Genomic DNA, 18356 nt, shown 5'->3' with positions numbered 1-18356 from the left:
TCGTGGATCTCTTTGCTAGCCTTATTTCTGTGGAATCTGAGAACAGATATTTCGGATCCCTTGGAAGACTATAGGGCCAACGGAAATATGCTCCGATAACAAAGAGAAAGAAGCTTTCTGAGAAACTTCTTTGTGTTCTGTGAAATCATCTCACAGAGTTACAGCTTTCCCCTCAAGAAGCCTTTCGCTAAGACAGTTCTCGTGGGATTGGCAAAGTGCTATTTGGGAGCCCATAGAGGGCTATGGTGAAAAAGGAAATATCCTCAGATGAAATCTGGAAAGAAGCTTTCTGAGAAACTGCTTAGTGTTCTGTTAATTCATCTCACAGAGTTACATCAGTATTTCGTGGATCTCTTTGCTAGCCTTATTTCTGTGGAATCTGAGAACAGATATTTCGGATCCTTTGGAAGACTATAGGGCCAAAGGAAATATCCTCCGATAACAAAGAGAAAGAAGCTTTCTGAGAAACTTCTTTGTGTTCTTTGAAATCATCTCACAGAGTTACAGCTTTCCCCTCAAGAAGCCTTTCGGTAAGACAGTTCTTGTGGAATTGGCAAAGTGATATTTGGAAGCCCATAGATGGCTAAGGTGAAAAAGGAAATATCCTCAGATGAAATCTGGAAAGAAGCTTTCTGAGAAACTGCTTAGTGTTCTGTTAATTCATCTCACAGAGTTACATCTGTATTTCGTGGATCTCTTTGCTAGCCTCATTTCTGTGGAATATGAAAACAGATATTTCGGATCCTTTGGAAGACTATAGGGCCAAAGGAAATATCCTCCGATAAAAAAGAGAAAGAAGCTTTCTGAGAAACTTCTTTGTGTTCTGTGAAATCATCTCACAGAGTTACAGCTTTCCCCTAAAGAAGCCTTTCGCTCAAACAGTTCTTGTGGAATTGGCAAAGTGATTATTGGAAGCCCATAGAGGGCTATGGTGAAAAAGGAAATATCCTCAGATGAAATCTGGAGAAAGCTTTCTGAGAAACTGCTTAGTGTTCTGTTAATTCATCTCACAGAGTTACATCTGTATTTCGTGGATCTCTTTCCTAGCCTCATTTCTGTGGAATATGAAAACAGATATTTCGGATCCTTTGGAAGACTATAGGGCCAAAGGAAATATCCTCCGATAAAAAAGAGAAAGAAGCTTTCTGAGAAACTTCTTTGTGTTCTGTGAAATCATCTCACAGAGTTACAGCTTTCCCCTAAAGAAGCCTTTCGCTCAAACAGTTCTTGTGGAATTGGCAAAGTGATTATTGGAAGCCCATAGAGGGCTATGGTGAAAAAGGAAATATCCTCAGATGAAATCTGGAGAAAGCTTTCTGAGAAACTGCTTAGTGTTCTGTTAATTCATCTCACAGAGTTACATCTGTATTTCGTGGATCTCTTTGCTAGCCTCCTTTCTGTGGAATCTGAGAACAGATATTTCGGATCCCTTGGAAGACTATAGGGCCAAAGGAAATATCCTCCGATAACAAATAGAAAGAAGCTTTCTGAGAAACTTCTTTGTGTTCTGTGAAATCATCTCACAGAGTTACAGCTTTCCCCTCCAGAAGCCTTTCGGTAAGACAGTTCTTGTGGAATTGGGAAAGTGATATTTGGAAGCCCTTAGAGGGCTATTGTGAAAAACCAAATATCCTCAGATGAAATCTGGAAAGAAGATTTCTGAGAAACTGCTTAGTGTTCTGTTAATTCATCTCAGAGAGTTACATCTGTATTTCGTGGATCTCTTTGCTGGCCTTATTTCTGTGGAATCTGAGAACAGATATTTCTAATCCCTTGGAGGACTATAGGTGCAAAGGAAATATCCTCGGATAACAAATAGAAAGAAGCTTTCTGAGAAACTTCTTTGTGTTCTGTGAAATCATCTCACAGAGTACAGCATTCCCCTCAAGAAGCCTTTCTCTAAGACAGTTGTTGTGGAATTGGCAAAGTGATATTTGGAAGCCCATAGAGGGCTATGGTGAAAAAGGAAATATCCTCATATGAAATCTGGAAAGAAACTGTCTGAGAAACTCCTTAGTGTTTTGTTAATTCATCTCACAGAGTTACATCTGTATTTCGTGGATCTCTTTGCTAGCCTTATTTCTGTGGAATCTGAGAACAGATATTTCGGATCCCTTGGAAGACTATAGGGCCAAAGGAAATATCCTCTGATAACAAAGAGAAAGAAGCTTCCTGAGAAACTTCTTTGTGTTCTGTTAAATCATCTCACAGAGTTACAGCTTTCCCCTCAAGAAGCCTTTCGCTAAGACAGTTCTTGTGGAATTGGCAAAGTGATACTTGGAAGCCCATAGAGGGCTATGGTGAAAAAGGAAATATCCTCAGATGAAATCTGGAAAGAAGCTTTCTGAGAAACTGTTTAGTGTTCTGTTAATTCATCTCACAGTGTTATATCTGTATTTCGTGGATCTCTTTGCTAGCCTTATTTCTGTGGAATCTGAGAACAGATATTTCGGATCCCTTGGAAGACTATAGGGCCAACGGAAATATGCTCCGATAACAAAGAGAAAGAAGCTTTCTGAGAAACTTCTTTGTGTTCTGTGAAATCATCTCACAGAGTTACAGCTTTCCCCTCAAGAAGCCTTTCGGTAAGACAGTTCTTGTGGAATTGGCAAAGTGATATTTGGGAGCCCATAGAGGGCTAAGGTGAAAAAGGAAATATCCTCAGATGAAATCTGGAAAGAAGCTTTCTGAGAAACTGCTTAGTGTTCTGTTAATTCATCTCACAGAGTTACATCTGTATTTCGTGGATCTCTTTGCTAGCCTCATTTCTGTGGAATATGAAAACAGATATTTCGGATCCCTTGGAAGACTTTAGGGCCAAAGGAAATATCCTCCGATAACAAAGAGAAAGAAGCTTTCTGAGAAACTTCTTTGTGTTCTGTGAAATCATCTCACAGAGTTACAGCTTTCCCCTAAAGAAGCCTTTCGCTCAAACAGTTCTTGTGGAATTGGCAAAGTGATATTTGGAAGCCCATAGAGGGCTATGGTGAAAAAGGAAATATCCTCAGATGAAATCTGGAAAAAGCTTTCTGAGAAACTGCTTAGTGTTATGTTAATTCATCTCACAGAGTTACATCTGTATTTCGTGGATCTCTTTGCTAGCCTCCTTTCTGTGGAATCTGAGAACAGATATTTCGGATCCCTTGGAAGACTATAGGGCCAAAGGAAATATCCTCCGATAACAAAGAGAAAAAAGCTTTCTGAGAAACTTCTTTGTGTTCTGTGAAATCATCTCACAGAGTTACAGCTTTCCCCTCAAGAAGCCTTTCGCTAAAACAGTTCTTGTGGAAATGGCAAAGTGATATTTGGAAGCCAATAGGGGGCTATGGTGAAAAAGGAAATATCCTCAGATGAAATATGGAAAAAGCTTTCTGAGAAACTGCTTAGTGTTCTGTTAATTCATCTCACAGAGTTACATCTGTATTTCGTGTATCTCTTTGCTAGCCTTATTTCTGTGGAATCTGAGAACAGATATTTCGGATCCCTTGAAAGACTATAGGGCCAAAGGAAATATCCTCCGATAACAAAGAGAAAGAAGCTTTCTGAGAAACTTCTTTGTGTTATGTGAAATCATCTCACAGAGTACAGCATTCCCCTCAAGAACCGTTTCTCTAAGACAGTTGTTGTGGAATTGGCAAAGTGATATTTGGAAGCCCATAGAGGGCTATGGTGAAAAAGGAAATATCCTCTGATGAAATCTGGAAAGAAGCTTTCTGAGAAACTGCTTAGTGTTCTGTTAATTCATCTCACAGAGTTACATCTGTAATTCGTCGATCATTTGCTAGCCTTATTTCTGTGGAATCTGAGAACAGATATTTCGGATCCCTTGTAAGACTGTAGGGCCAAAGGAAATATCCCACGATAACAAAGATAATTAAGCTTTCTGAGAAACTTCTTAGTGTTCTGTGAAATCATCTCACAGAGTTACAGCTTTCCCCTCAAGAAGCCTTTCGCTAAGACAGTTCTTGTGGAATTGGCAAAGTGATATTTGGAAGCCCATAGAGGGCTATGTTGAAAAAGGAAATATCCTCAGATGAAATCTGGAAAGAAGATTTCTGAGAAACTGCTTAGTGTTCTGTTAATTCATCTCACAGAGTTACATCTGTATTTCGTGGATCTCTTTTCTAGCCTTATTTCTGTGGAATCTGAGAACAGATATTTCGGATCCCTTGGAAGACTATAGGGCCAAAGGAAATATCCTCCGATAACAAAGAGAAAGAAGCTTTCTGAGAAACTTCTTTGTGTTCTGTGAAATCATCTCACAGAGTTACAGCTTTCCCCTCAAGAAGCCTTTCGGTAAGACAGTTCTTGTGGAATTGGCAAAGTGATATTTGGAAGCCCTTAGAGGGCTACTGTGAAAAACGAAATATCCTCAGATGAAATCTGGAAAGAAGATTTCTGAGAAACTGCTTAGTGTTCTGTTAATTCATCTCAGAGAGTTACATCTGTATTTCGTGGATCTCTTTGCTGGCCTTATTTCTGTGGAATCTTAGAACAGATATTTCTGATCCCTTGGAGGACTATAGGGGCAAAGGAAATATCCTCGGATACCAAATAGAAAGAAGCTTTCTGAGAAACTTCTTTGTGTTCTGTGAAATCATCTCACAGAGTACAGCATTCCCCTCAAGAAGCCTTTCTCTAAGACAGTTGTTGTGGAATTGGCAAAGTGATATTTGGAAGCCCATAGAGGGCTATGGTGAAAAAGGAAATATCCTCAGATGAAATCTGGAAAGAAGCTGTCTGAGAAACTGCTTAGTGTTCTGTTAATTCATCTCACAGAGTTACATCTGTATTTCGTGGATCTCTTTGTTAGCCTTATTTCTGTGGAATCTGAGAACAGATATTTCGGATCCCTTGGAAGACTATAGGGCCAAAGGAAATATCCTCCGATAACAAAGAGAAAGAAGCTTTCTGAGAAACTTCTTTGTGTTCTGTGAAATCATCTCACAGAGTTACAGCTTTCCCCTCAAGAAGCCTTTCGCTAAGACAGTTCTTGTGGAATTGGCAAAGTGATATTTGGAAGCCCATAGAGGGCTATGTTGAAAAAGGAAATATCCTCAGGTGAAATCTGGAAAGAAGCTTTCTGAGAAACTGCTTAGTGTTCTGTTAATTCATCTCACAGAATTACATCTGTATTTCGTGGATCTCTTTGCTAGCCTTATTTCTGTGGAATCTGAGAATAGATATTTCGGATCCCTTGGAAGACTATAGGGCCAAAGGAAATATCCTCCGATAACAAAGAGAAAGAAGCTTTCTGAGAAACTTCTTTATGTTCTGTGAAATGATCTCACAGAATTACAGCTTTCCCCTCAAGAAGCGTTTCGCCAAGACAGTTCTTGTGGAATTTGCAAAGTGACATTTGGAGCCCATAGAGGGCTATGGTGAAAAAGGAAATATCCTCAGATGAAATCTGGAAAGAAGCTTTCTGAGAAACTGTTTAGTGTTCTGTTAATTCATCTCACAGTGTCATATCTGTATTTCGTGGATCTCTTTGCTAGCCTTATTTCTGTGGAATCTGAGAACAGATATTTCGGATCCCTTGGAAGACTATAGGGCCAACGGAAATATGCTCCGATAACAAAGAGAAAGAAGGTTTCTGAGAAACTTCTTTGTGTTCTGTGAAATCATCTCACAGAGTTACAGCTTTCCCCTCAAGAAGCCTTTCGCTAAGACAGTTCTCGTGGGATTGGCAAAGTGCTATTTGGGAGCCCATAGAGGGCTATGGTGAAAAAGGAAATATCCTCAGATGAAATCTGGAAAGAAGCTTTCTGAGAAACTGCTTAGTGTTCTGTTAATTCATCTCACAGAGTTACATCAGTATTTCGTGGATCTCTTTGCTAGCCTTATTTCTGTGGAATCTGAGAACAGATATTTCGGATCCCTTGGAAGACTATAGGGCCAAAGGAAATATCCTCCGATAACAAAGAGAAAGAAGCTTTCTGATAAACTTCTTTGGGTTCTGTGAAATCATCTCACAGAGTTACAGCTTTCCCCTCAAGAAGCCTTTCGCTAAGACAGTTCTTGTGGAAATGGCAAAGTGATATTTGGAAGCCCATAGAGGGCTATGGTGAAAAAGGAAATATCCTCAGATGAAATCTGCAAAGAAGCTTTCTGAGAAACTGCTTAGTGTTCTGTTAATTCATCTCAGAGAGTTACATCTGTATTTCGTGGATCTCTTTGCTGGCCTTATTTCTGTGGAATCTGAGAAAAGATATTTCGGATCCCTTGGAGGATTATAGGGGCAAAGGAAATATCCTCGGATAACAAATAGAAAGAAGCTTTCTGAGAAACTTCTTTGTGTTCTGTGAAATCATCTCACAGAGTACAGCATTCCCCTCAAGAACCGTTTCTCTAAGACAGTTGTTGTGGAATTGGCAAAGTGATATTTGGAAGCCCATAGAGGGCTATGGTGAAAAAGGAAATATCCTCAGATGAAATCTGGAAAGAAGCTTTCTGAGAAACTGCTTAGTGTTCTGTTAATTCATCTCACAGAGTTACATCTGTATTTCGTCGATCATTTGCTAGCCTTATTTCTGTGGAATCTGAGAACAGATATTTCGGATCCCTTGGAAGACTATAGGGCCAAAGGAAATATCCTCCGATAACAAAGAGAAAGAAGCTTTCTGAGAAACTTCTTTGTGTTCTGTGAAATCATCTAACAGAGTTACAGCTTTCCCCTCAAGAAACCTTTCGGTAAGACAGTTCTTGTGGAATTGGCAAAGTGATATTTGGAAGCCCTTAGAGGACTATGGTGAAAAACGAAATATCCTCAGATGAAATCTGGAAAGAAGCTTTCTGAGAAACTGCTTAGTGTTCTGTTAATTCATCTCACAGAGTTACATCTGTATTTCGTGGATCTCTTTGCTAGCCTTATTTCTGTGGAATCTGAGAATAGATATTTCGGATCCCTTGGAAGACTCTAGGGCCAAAGGAAATATCCTACGGTAACAAAGAGAAAGAAGCTTTCTGAGAAACTTCTTCATGTTCTGTGAAATGATCTCACAGAATTACAGCTTTCCCCTCAAGAAGCGTTTCGCCAAGACAGTTCTTGTGGAATTGGCAAAGTGACATTTGTAGCCCATAGAGGGCTATGGTGAAAAAGGAAACATCCTCAGATGAAATCTGGAAAGAAGCTTTCTGAGAAACTGTTTAGTGTTCTGTTAATTCATCTCACAGTGTTATATCTGTATTTCGTGGATCTCTTTGCTAGCCTTATTTCTGTGGAATCTGAGAACAGATATTTCGGATCCCTTGGAAGACTATAGGGCCAACGGAAATATGCTCCGATAACAAAGAGAAAGAAGCTTTCTGAGAAACTTCTTTGTGTTCTGTGAAATCATCTCACAGAGTTACAGCTTTCCCCTCAAGAAGCCTTTCGCTAAGACAGTTCTCGTGGGATTGGCAAAGTGCTATTTGGGAGCCCATAGAGGGCTATGATGAAAAAGGAAATATCCTCAGATGAAATCTGGAAAGAAGCTTTCTGAGAAACTGCTTAGTGTTCTGTTAATTCATCTCACAGAGTTACATCAGTATTTCGTGGATCTCTTTGCTAGCCTAATTTCTGTGGAATCTGAGAACAGATATTTCGGATCCCTTGGAAGACTATAGGGCCAAAGGAAATATCCTCCGATAACAAAGAGAAAGAAGCTTTCTGAGAAACTTCTTTGGGTTCTGTGAAATCATCACACAGAGTTACAGCTTTCCCCTCAAGAAGCCTTTCGCTAAGACAGTTCTTGTGGAAATGGCAAAGTGATATTTGGAAGCCCATAGAGGGCTATGGTGAAAAAGGAAATATCCTCAGATGAAATCTGCAAAGAAGCTTTCTGAGAAACTGCTTAGTGTTCTGTTAATTGATCTCACAGAGTTACATGTGTATTTCGTCGATCTCTTTGCTAGCCTTATTTCTGTGGAATCTGAGAACAGATATTTCGGATCCTTTGGAAGACTATATGTCCAAAGGAAATATCCTCCGATAACAAAGAGAAAGAAGCTTTCTGAGAAACTTCTTTGTGTTCTTTGAAATCATCTCACAGAGTTACAGCTTTCCCCTCAAGAAGCCTTTCGCTAAGACAGTTCTTGTGGAATTGGCAAAGTGATATTTGGAAGCCCATAGAGGGCTAAGGTGAAAAAGGAAATATCCTCAGATGAAATCTGGAAAAAGCTTTCTGAGAAACTGCTTAGTGTTCTGTTAATTCATCTCACAGAGTTACATCTGTATTTCGTGGATCTCTTTGCTAGCCTCATTTCTGTGGAATCTGAGAACAGATATTTCGGATCCCTTGGAAGACTATAGGGGCAAAGGAAATATCCTCCGATAACAAAGAGAAAGAAGCTTTCTGAGAAACTTCTTTGTGTTCTGTGAAATCATCTCACAGAGTTACAGCTTTCCCCTCAAGAAGCCTTTCGCTAAGACAGTTCTTGTGGAATTGGCAAAGTGATATTTGTAAGCCCATAGAGGGCTATGTTGAAAAAGGAAATATCCTCAGATGAAATCTGGAAAGAAGCTTTCTGAGAAACTGCTTAGTGTTCTGTTAATTCATCTCACAGTGTTACATCTGTATTTCGTGGATCTCTTTGCTAGCCTTATTTCTGTGGAATCTGAGAACAGATATTTCGGATCCCTTGGAAGACTATAGGGCCAAAGGAAATATCCTCCGATAACAAAGAGAAAGAAGCTTTCTGAGAAACTTCTTTATGTTCTGTGAAATGATCTCACAGAATTACAGCTTTCCCCTCAAGAAGCGTTTCGCCAAGACAGTTCTTGTGGAATTGGCAAAGTGACATTTGGAGCCCATAGAGGGCTATGGTGAAAAAGGAAATATCCTCAGATGAAATCTGGAAAGAAGCTTTCTGAGAAACTGTTTAGTGTTCTGTTAATTCATCTCACAGTGTTATATCTGTATTTCGTGGATCTCTTAGCTAGCCTTATTTCTGTGGAATCTGAGAACAGATATTTCGGATCCCTTGGAAGACTATAGGTCCAACGGAAATATGCTCCGATAACAAAGAGAAAGAAGCTTTCTGAAAAACTTCTTTGTGTTCTGTGAAATCATCTCACAGAGTTACAGCTTTCCCCTCAAGAAGCCTTTCGCTAAGACAGTTCTCGTGGGATTGGCAAAGTGCTATTTGGGAGCCCATAGAGGGCTATGATGAAAAAGGAAATATCCTCAGATGAAATCTGGAAAGAAGCTTTCTGAGAAACTGCTTAGTGTTCTGTTAATTCATCTCACAGAGTTACATCAGTATTTCGTGGATCTCTTTGCTAGCCTTATTTCTGTGGAATCTGAGAACAGATATTTCGGATCCCTTGGAAGACTATAGGGCCAAAGGAAATATCCTCCGATAACAAAGAGAAAGAAGCTTTCTGAGAAACTTCTTTGGGTTCTGTGAAATCATCTCACAGAGTTACAGATTTCCCCTCAAGAAGCCTTTCGCTAAGACAGTTCTTGTGGAAATGGCAAAGTGATATTTGGAAGCCCATAGAGGGCTATGGTGAAAAAGGAAATATCCTCAGATGAAATCTGCAAAGAAGCTTTCTGAGAAACTGCTTAGTGTTCTGTTAATTGATCTCACAGAGTTACATGTGTATTTCGTCGATCTCTTTGCTAGCCTTATTTCTGTGGAATCTGAGAACAGATATTTCGGATCCTTTGGAAGACTATATGTCCAAAGGAAATATCCTCCGATAACAAAGAGAAAGAAGCTTTCTGAGAAACTTCTTTGTGTTCTTTGAAATCATCTCACAGAGTTACAGCTTTCCCCTCAAGAAGCCTTTCGCTAAGACAGTTCTTGTGGAATTGGCAAAGTGATATTTGGAAGCCCATAGAGGGCTAAGGTGAAAAAGGAAATATCCTCAGATGAAATCTGGAAAAAGCTTTCTGAGAAACTGCTTAGTGTTCTGTTAATTCATCTCACAGAGTTACATGTGTATTTCGTCGATCTCTTTGCTAGCCTTATTTCTGTGGAATCTGAGAACAGATATTTCGGATCCTTTGGAAGACTATAGGTCCAAAGGAAATATCCTCCGATAACAAAGAGAAAGAAGCTTTCTGAGAAACTTCTTTGTGTTCTTTGAAATCATCTCACAGAGTTACAGCTTTCCCCTCAAGAAGCCTTTCGCTAAGACAGTTCTTGTGGAATTGGTAAAGTGATATTTGGAAGCCCATAGAGGGCTAAGGTGAAAAAGGAAATATCCTCAGATGAAAACTGGAAAAAGCTTTCTGAGAAACTGCTTAGTGTTCTGTTAATTCATCTCACAGAGTTACATCTGTATTTCGTGTATCTCTTTGCTAGCCACATTTCTGTGGAATCTGAGAACAGATATTTCGGATCCCTTGGAAGACTATAGGGCCAAAGGAAATATCCTCCGATAACAAAGAGAAAAAAGCTTTCTGAGAAACTTCTTTGTGTTCTGTGAAATCATCTCACAGAGTTACAGCTTTCCCCTCAAGAAGCCTTTCGCTAAAACAGTTCTTGTGGAAATGGCAAAGTGATATTTGGAAGCCCATAGGGGGCTATGGTGAAAAAGGAAATATCCTCAGATGAAATCTGGAAAAAGCTTTCTGAGAAACTGCTTAGTGTTCTGTTAATTCATCTCACAGGGTTACATCTGTATTTCGTGTATCTCTTTCCTAGCCTTATTTCTGTGGAATCTGAGAACAGATATTTCGGATCCCTTGGAGGATTATATGGGCAAAGGAAATATCCTCGGATAACAAATAGAAAGAAGCTTTCTGAGAAACTTCTTTGTGTTCTGTGAAATCATTTCACAGAGTAGAGCATTCCCCTCAAGAACCCTTTCTCTAAGACAGTTGTTGTGGAATTGGCAAAGTGATATTTGGAAGCCCATAGAGGGCTATGGTGAAAAAGGAAATATCCTCAGATGAAATCTGGAAAGAAGCTTTCTGAGAAACTGCTTAGTGTTCTGTTAATTCATCTCACAGAGTTACATCTGTATTTCGTCGATCATTTGCTAGCCTTATTTCTGTGGAAACTGAGAACAGATATTTCGGATCCCTTGGAAGACTATAGGGCCAAAGGAAATATCCTCCGATAACAAAGAGAAAGAAGCTTTCTGAGAAACTTCTTTGTGTTCTGTGAAATCATCTCACAGAGTTACAGCTTTCCCCTCAAGAAGCCTTTCGCTAAGACAGTTCTTGTGGAATTGGCAAAGTGATATTTGGAAGCCCAAAGAGGGCTATGGTGAAAAAGGAAATATCCTCAGATGAAATCTGGAAAGAAGATTTCTGAGAAACTGCTTAGTGTTCTGTTAATTCATCTCACAGAGTTACATCTGTATTTCGTGGATCTCTTTGCTAGCCTTATTTCTGTGGAATCTGAGAACAGATATTTCGGATCCCTTGGAAGACTATAGGTCCAAAGGAAATATCCTCCGATAACAAAGAGAAAGAAGCTTTCTGAGAAACTTCTTTGTGTTCTGTGAAATCATCTCACAGAGTTACAGCTTTCCCCTCAAGAAGCCTTTCGCTAAGACAGTTCTCGTGGGATTGGCAAAGTGCTATTTGGGAGCCCATAGAGGGCTATGGTGAAAAAGGAAATATCCTCAGATGAAATCTGGAAAGAAGCTTTCTGAGAAACTGCTTAGTGTTCTGTTAATTCATCTCACAGAGTTACATCTGTATTTCGTGGATCTCTTTGCTAGCCTTATTTCTGTGGAATCTGAGAATAGATATTTCGGATCCCTTGGAAGACTATAGGGCCAAAGGAAATATCCACCGATAACAAAGAGAAAGAAGCTTTCTGAGAAACTTCTTTGTGTTCTGTGAAATCATCTCACAGAGTTACAGCTTTCCCCTCAAGAAGCCTTTCGCTAAGACAGTTCTCGTGGGATTGGAAAAGTGCTCTTTGGGAGCCCATAGAGGGCTATGGTGAAAAAGGAAATATCCTCAGATGAAATCTGGAAAGAAGCTTTCTGAGAAACTGCTTAGTGTTCTGTTAATTCATCTCACAGAGTTACATCTGTATTTCGTGGATCTCTTTGCTAGCCTCATTTCTGTGGAATCTGAGAACAGATATTTCGGATCCCTTGGAAGACTATAGGGCCAAAGGAAATATCCTCCGATAACAAAGAGAAAAAAGCTTTCTGAGAAACTTCTTTGTGTTGTTTGAAATCATCTCACAGAGTTACAGCTTTCCCTTCAAGAAGCCTTTCGCTAAAACAGTTCTTGTGGAAATGGCAAAGTGATATTTGGAAGCCCATTGGGGGCTATGGTGAAAAAGGAAATATCCTCAGATGAAATCTGGAAAAAGCTTTCTGAGAAACTGCTTAGTGTTCTGTTAATTCATCTCACAGAGTTACATCTGTATTTCGTGTATCTCTTTGCTAGCCTTATTTCTGTGGAATCTGAGAACAGATATTTCGGATCCCTTGAAAGACTATAGGGCCAAAGGAAATATCCTCCGATAACAAAGAGAAAGAAGCTTTCTGAGAAACTTCTTTGTGTTCTGTGAAATCATCTCACAGAGTTACAGCTTTCCCCTCAAGAAGCCTTTCGGTAAGACAGTTCTTGTGGAATTGTCAAAGTGATATTTGGAAGCCCTTAGAGGGCTATGGTGAAAAACGAAATATCCTCAGATGAAATCTGGAAAGAAGCTTTCTGAGAAACTGCTTAGTGTTCTGTTAATTCATCTCAGAGAGTTACATCTGTATTTCGTGGATCTCTTTGCTGGCCTTATTTCTGTGGAATCTGAGAACAGGTATTTCGGATCCCTTGAAGGATTATAGAGGCAAAGGAAATATCCTCGGATAACAAATAGAAAGAAGCTTTCTGAGAAACTTCTTTGTGTTCTGTGAAATCATCTCACAGAGTACAGCATTCCCCTCAAGAACCCTTTCTCTAAGACAGTTGTTGTGGAATTGGCAAAGTGATATTTGGAAGCCCATAGAGGGCTATGGTTAAAAAAGGATATATCCTCAGATGAAATCTGGAAAGAAGCTTTCTGAGAAACTGCTTAGTGTTCTGTTAATTCATCTCACAGAGTTACATCTGTATTTCGTCGATCATTTGCTAGCCTTATTTCTGTGGAAACTGAGAACAGATATTTCGGATCCCTTGGAAGACTTTAGGGCCAAAGGAAATATCCCACGATAACAAAGATAAATAAGCTTTCTGAGAAACTTCTTAGTGTTCTGTGAAATCATCTCACAGAGTTACAGCTTTCCCCTCAAGAAGCCTTTCGCTAAGACAGTTCTTGTGGAATTGGCAAAGTGATATTTGGAAGCCCATAGAGGGCTATGGTGAAAAAGGAAATATCCTCAGATGAAATCTGGAAAGAAGATTTCTGAGAAACTGCTTAGTGTTCTGTTAATTCATCTCACAGAGTTACATCTGTATTTCATGGATCTCTTTGCTAGCCTTATTTCTGTGGAATCTGAGAACAGATATTTCGGATCCCTTGGAAGACTATAGGTCCAAAGGAAATATCCTCCGATAACAAAGAGAAAGAAGCTTTCTGAGAAACTTCTTTGTGTTCTGTGAAATCATCTCACAGAGTTACAGCTTTCCCCTCAAGAAGCCTTTCGCTAAGACAGTTCTCGTGGGATTGGCAAAGTGCTATTTGGGAGCCCATAGAGGGCTATGGTGAAAAAGGAAATATCCTCAGATGAAATCTGGAAAGGAGCTTTCTGAGAAACTGCTTAGTGTTCTGTTAATTCATCTCACAGAGTTACATGTGTATTTCGTCGATCTCTTTGCTAGCCTTATTTCTGTGGAATCTGAGAACAGATATTTCGGATCCTTTGTAAGACTATAGGTCCAAAGTAAATATCCTCCGATAACAAAGAGAAAGAAGCTTTCTGAGAAACTTCTTTGTGTTCTTTGAAATCATCTCACAGAGTTACAGCTTTCCCCTCAAGAAGCCTTTCGCTAAGACAGTTCTTGTGGAATTGGCAAAGTGATATTTGGAAGCCCATAGAGGGCTAAGGTGAAAAAGGAAATATCCTCAGATGAAATCTTGAAAGAAGCTTTCTGAGAAACTGCTTAGTGTTCTGTTAATTCATCTCACAGTGTTAAATCTATTTTTCGTGGATCTCTTTGCTAGCCTTATTTCTGTGGATTCTGAGAACAGATATTTCGGATCCCTTGGAAGACTACAGGGCCAAAGGAAATATCCTCCGATAACAAAGAGAAAGAAGCTTTCTGAGAAACTTCTTTGTGTTCTGTGAAATCATCCCACAGAGTTACAGCTTTCCCCTCAAGAAGCCTTTCGCTCAAACAGTTCTTGTGGAATTGGCAAAGTGATATTTGGAAGCCCATAGAGGGCTATGGTGAAAAAGGAAATATCCTCAGATGAAATCTGGAAAAAGCTTTCTGAGAAACTGCTTAGTGTTCTGTTAATTCATCTCACAGAGTTACATCAGTATTTCGTGGATCTCTTTGCTAGCCTTATTTCTGTGGAATCTGAGAACAGATATTTCGGATCCCTTGGAAGACTATAGGGCCAAACGAAATATCCTCCGATAACAAAGAGAAAGAAGCTTTCTGAGAAACTTCTTTGGGTTCTGTGAAATCATCTCACAGAGTTACAGCTTTCCCCTCAAGAAGCCTTTCGCTAAGACAGTTCTTGTGGAAATGGCAAAGTGATATTTGGAAGCCCATAGAGGGCTATGGTGAAAAAGGAAATATCCTCAGATGAAATCTGCAAAGAAGCTTTCTGAGAAACTGCTTAGTGTTCTGTTAATTGATCTCACAGAGTTACATGTGTATTTCGTCGATCTCTTTGCTAGCCTTATTTCTGTGGAATCTGAGAACAGATATTTCGGATCCTTTGGAAGACTATATGTCCAAAGGAAATATCCTCCGATAACAAAGAGAAAGAAGCTTTCTGAGAAACTTCTCTGTGTTCTTTGAAATCATCTCACAGAGTTACAGCTTTCCCCTCAAGAAGCCTTTCGCTAAGACAGTTCTTGTGGAATTGGCAAAGTGATATTTGGAAGCCCATAGAGGGCTAAGGTGAAAAAGGAAATATCCTCAGATGAAATCTGGAAAAAGCTTTCTGAGAAACTGCTTAGTGTTCTGTTAATTCATCTCACAGAGTTACATGTGTATTTCGTCGATCTCTTTGCTAGCCTTATTTCTGTGGAATCTGAGAACAGATATTTCGGATCCTTTGGAAGACTATAGGTCCAAAGGAAATATCCTCCGATAACAAAGAGAAAGAAGCTTTCTGAGAAACTTCTTTGTGTTCTTTGAAATCATCTCACAGAGTTACAGCTTTCCCCTCAAGAAGCCTTTCGCTAAGACAGTTCTTCTGGAATTGGCAAAGTGATATTTGGAAGCCCATAGAGGGCTAAGGTGAAAAAGGAAATATCCTCAGATGAAATCTGGAAAAAGCTTTCTGAGAAACTGCTTAGTGTTCTGTTAATTCATCTCACAGAGTTACATCTGTATTTCGTGGATCTCTTTGCTAGCCTCATTTCTGTGGAATCTGAGAACAGATATTTCGGATCCCTTGGAAGACTATAGGGCCAAAGGAAATATCCTCCGATAACAAAGAGAAAAAAGCTTTCTGAGAAACTTCTTTGTGTTGTTTGAAATCATCTCACAGAGTTACAGCTTTCCCCTCAAGAAGCCTTTCGCTAAAACAGTTCTTGTGGAAATGGCAAAGTGATATTTGGAAGCCCACTGGGGGCTATGGTGAAAAAGGAAATATCCTCAGATGAAATCTGGAAAAAGCTTTCTGAGAAACTGCTTAGTGTTCTGATAATTCATCTCACAGAGTTACATCTGTATTTCGTGTATCTCTTTGCTAGCCTTATTTCTGTGGAATCTGAGAACAGATATTTCGGATCCCTTGAAAGACTATAGGGCCAAAGGAAATATCCTCCGATAACAAAGAGAAAGAAGCTTTCTGAGAAACTTCTTTGTGTTCTGTGAAATCATCTCACAGAGTTACAGCTTTCCCCTCAAGAAGCCTTTCGGTAAGACAGTTCTTGTGGAATTGTCAAAGTGATATTTGGAAGCCCTTAGAGGGCTATGGTGAAAAACGAAATATCCTCAGATGAAATCTGGAAAGAAGCTTTCTGAGAAACTGCTTAGTGTTCTGTTAATTCATCTCAGAGAGTTACATCTGTATTTCGTGGATCTCTTTGCTGGCCTTATTTCTGTGGAATCTGAGAACAGGTATTTCGGATCCCTTGAAGGATTATAGAGGCAAAGGAAATATCCTCGGATAACAAATAGAAAGAAGCTTTCTGAGAAACTTCTTTGTGTTCTGTGAAATCATCTCACAGAGTACAGCATTCCCCTCAAGAACCCTTTCTCTAAGACAGTTGTTGTGGAATTGGCAAAGTGATATTTGGAAGCCCATAGAGGGCTATGGTTAAAAAAGGATATATCCTCAGATGAAATCTGGAAAGAAGCTTTCTGAGAAACTGCTTAGTGTTCTGTTAATTCATCTCACAGAGTTACATCTGTATTTCGTCGATCATTTGCTAGCCTTATTTCTGTGGAAACTGAGAACAGATATTTCGGATCCCTTGGAAGACTTTAGGGCCAAAGGAAATATCCCACGATAACAAAGATAAATAAGCTTTCTGAGAAACTTCTTAGTGTTCTGTGAAATCATCTCACAGAGTTACAGCTTTCCCCTCAAGAAGCCTTTCGCTAAGACAGTTCTTGTGGAATTGGCAAAGTGATATTTGGAAGCCCATAGAGGGCTATGGTGAAAAAGGAAATATCCTCAGATGAAATCTGGAAAGAAGTTTTCTGAGAAACTGCTTAGTGTTCTGTTAATTCATCTCACAGAGTTACATCTGTATTTCATGGATCTCTTTGCTAGCCTTATTTCTGTGGAATCTGAGAACAGATATTTCGGATCCCTTGGAAGACTATAGGTCCAAAGGAAATATCCTCCGATAACAAAGAGAAAGAAGCTTTCTGAGAAACTTCTTTGTGTTCTGTGAAATCATCTCACAGAGTTACAGCTTTCCCCTCAAGAAGCCTTTCGCTAAGACAGTTCTCGTGGGATTGGCAAAGTGCTATTTGGGAGCCCATAGAGGGCTATGGTGAAAAAGGAAATATCCTCAGATGAAATCTGGAAAGGAGCTTTCTGAGAAACTGCTTAGTGTTCTGTTAATTCATCTCACAGAGTTACATGTGTATTTCGTCGATCTCTTTGCTAGCCTTATTTCTGTGGAATCTGAGAACAGATATTTCGGATCCTTTGTAAGACTATAGGTCCAAAGTAAATATCCTCCGATAACAAAGAGAAAGAAGCTTTCTGAGAAACTTCTTTGTGTTCTTTGAAATCATCTCACAGAGTTACAGCTTTCCCCTCAAGAAGCCTTTCGCTAAGACAGTTCTTGTGGAATTGGCAAAGTGATATTTGGAAGCCCATAGAGGGCTAAGGTGAAAAAGGAAATATCCTCAGATGAAATCTTGAAAGAAGCTTTCTGAGAAACTGCTTAGTGTTCTGTTAATTCATCTCACAGTGTTAAATCTATTTTTCGTGGATCTCTTTGCTAGCCTTATTTCTGTGGATTCTGAGAACAGATATTTCGGATCCCTTGGAAGACTACAGGGCCAAAGGAAATATCCTCCGATAACAAAGAGAAAGAAGCTTTCTGAGAAACTTCTTTGTGTTCTGTGAAATCATCCCATAGAGTTACAGCTTTCCCCTCAAGAAGCCTTTCGCTAAAACAGTTCTTGTGGAATTGGCAAAGTGATATTTGGAAGCCCATAGAGGGCTATGGTGAAAAAGGAAATATCCTCAGATGAAATCTGGAAAAAGCTTTCTGAGAAACTGCTTAGTGTTCTGTTAATTCATCTCACAGAGTTACATCTGTATTTCGTGGATCTCTTTGCTAGCCTTATTTCTGTGGAATCTGAGAACAGATATTTCGGATCCCCTGGAAGACTATAGGGCCAAAGGAAATATCCTCCGATAAAAAAGAGAAAGAAGCTTTCTGAGAAACTTCTTTGTGTTCTGTGAAATCATCTCACAGAGTTACAGCTTTCCCCTCAAGAGGCCTTTCGGTAAGACAGTTCTTGTGGAATTGGCAAAGTGATATTTGGAAGCCCATAGAGGGCTATTGTGAAAAACGAAATATCCTCAGATTAAATCTGGAAAGAAGATTTCTGAGAAACTGCTTAGTGTTCTGTTAATTCATCTCAGAGAGTTACATTTGCATTTCGTGGATCTCTTTGCTAGCCTTATTTCTGTGGAATCTGAGAGCAGATATTTCGGATCCCTTGGAAGACTATAGGGCCAAAGGAAATATCCTCCGATATCAAAGAGAAAGAAGCTTTCTGAGAAACTTCTTTGTGTTCTGTGAAATCATCTCACAGAGTTACAGCTTTCCCCTCAAGAAGCCTTTCACTAAGACAGTTCTTGTG

The sequence above is a fragment of the Macaca nemestrina genome, chromosome 13 (assembly GCF_043159975.1).
Source record: "Macaca nemestrina isolate mMacNem1 chromosome 13, mMacNem.hap1, whole genome shotgun sequence".
Classification (NCBI taxonomy): Eukaryota; Metazoa; Chordata; class Mammalia; order Primates; family Cercopithecidae; genus Macaca; species Macaca nemestrina.
Note: the sequence above shows the minus strand (reverse complement) of the source record.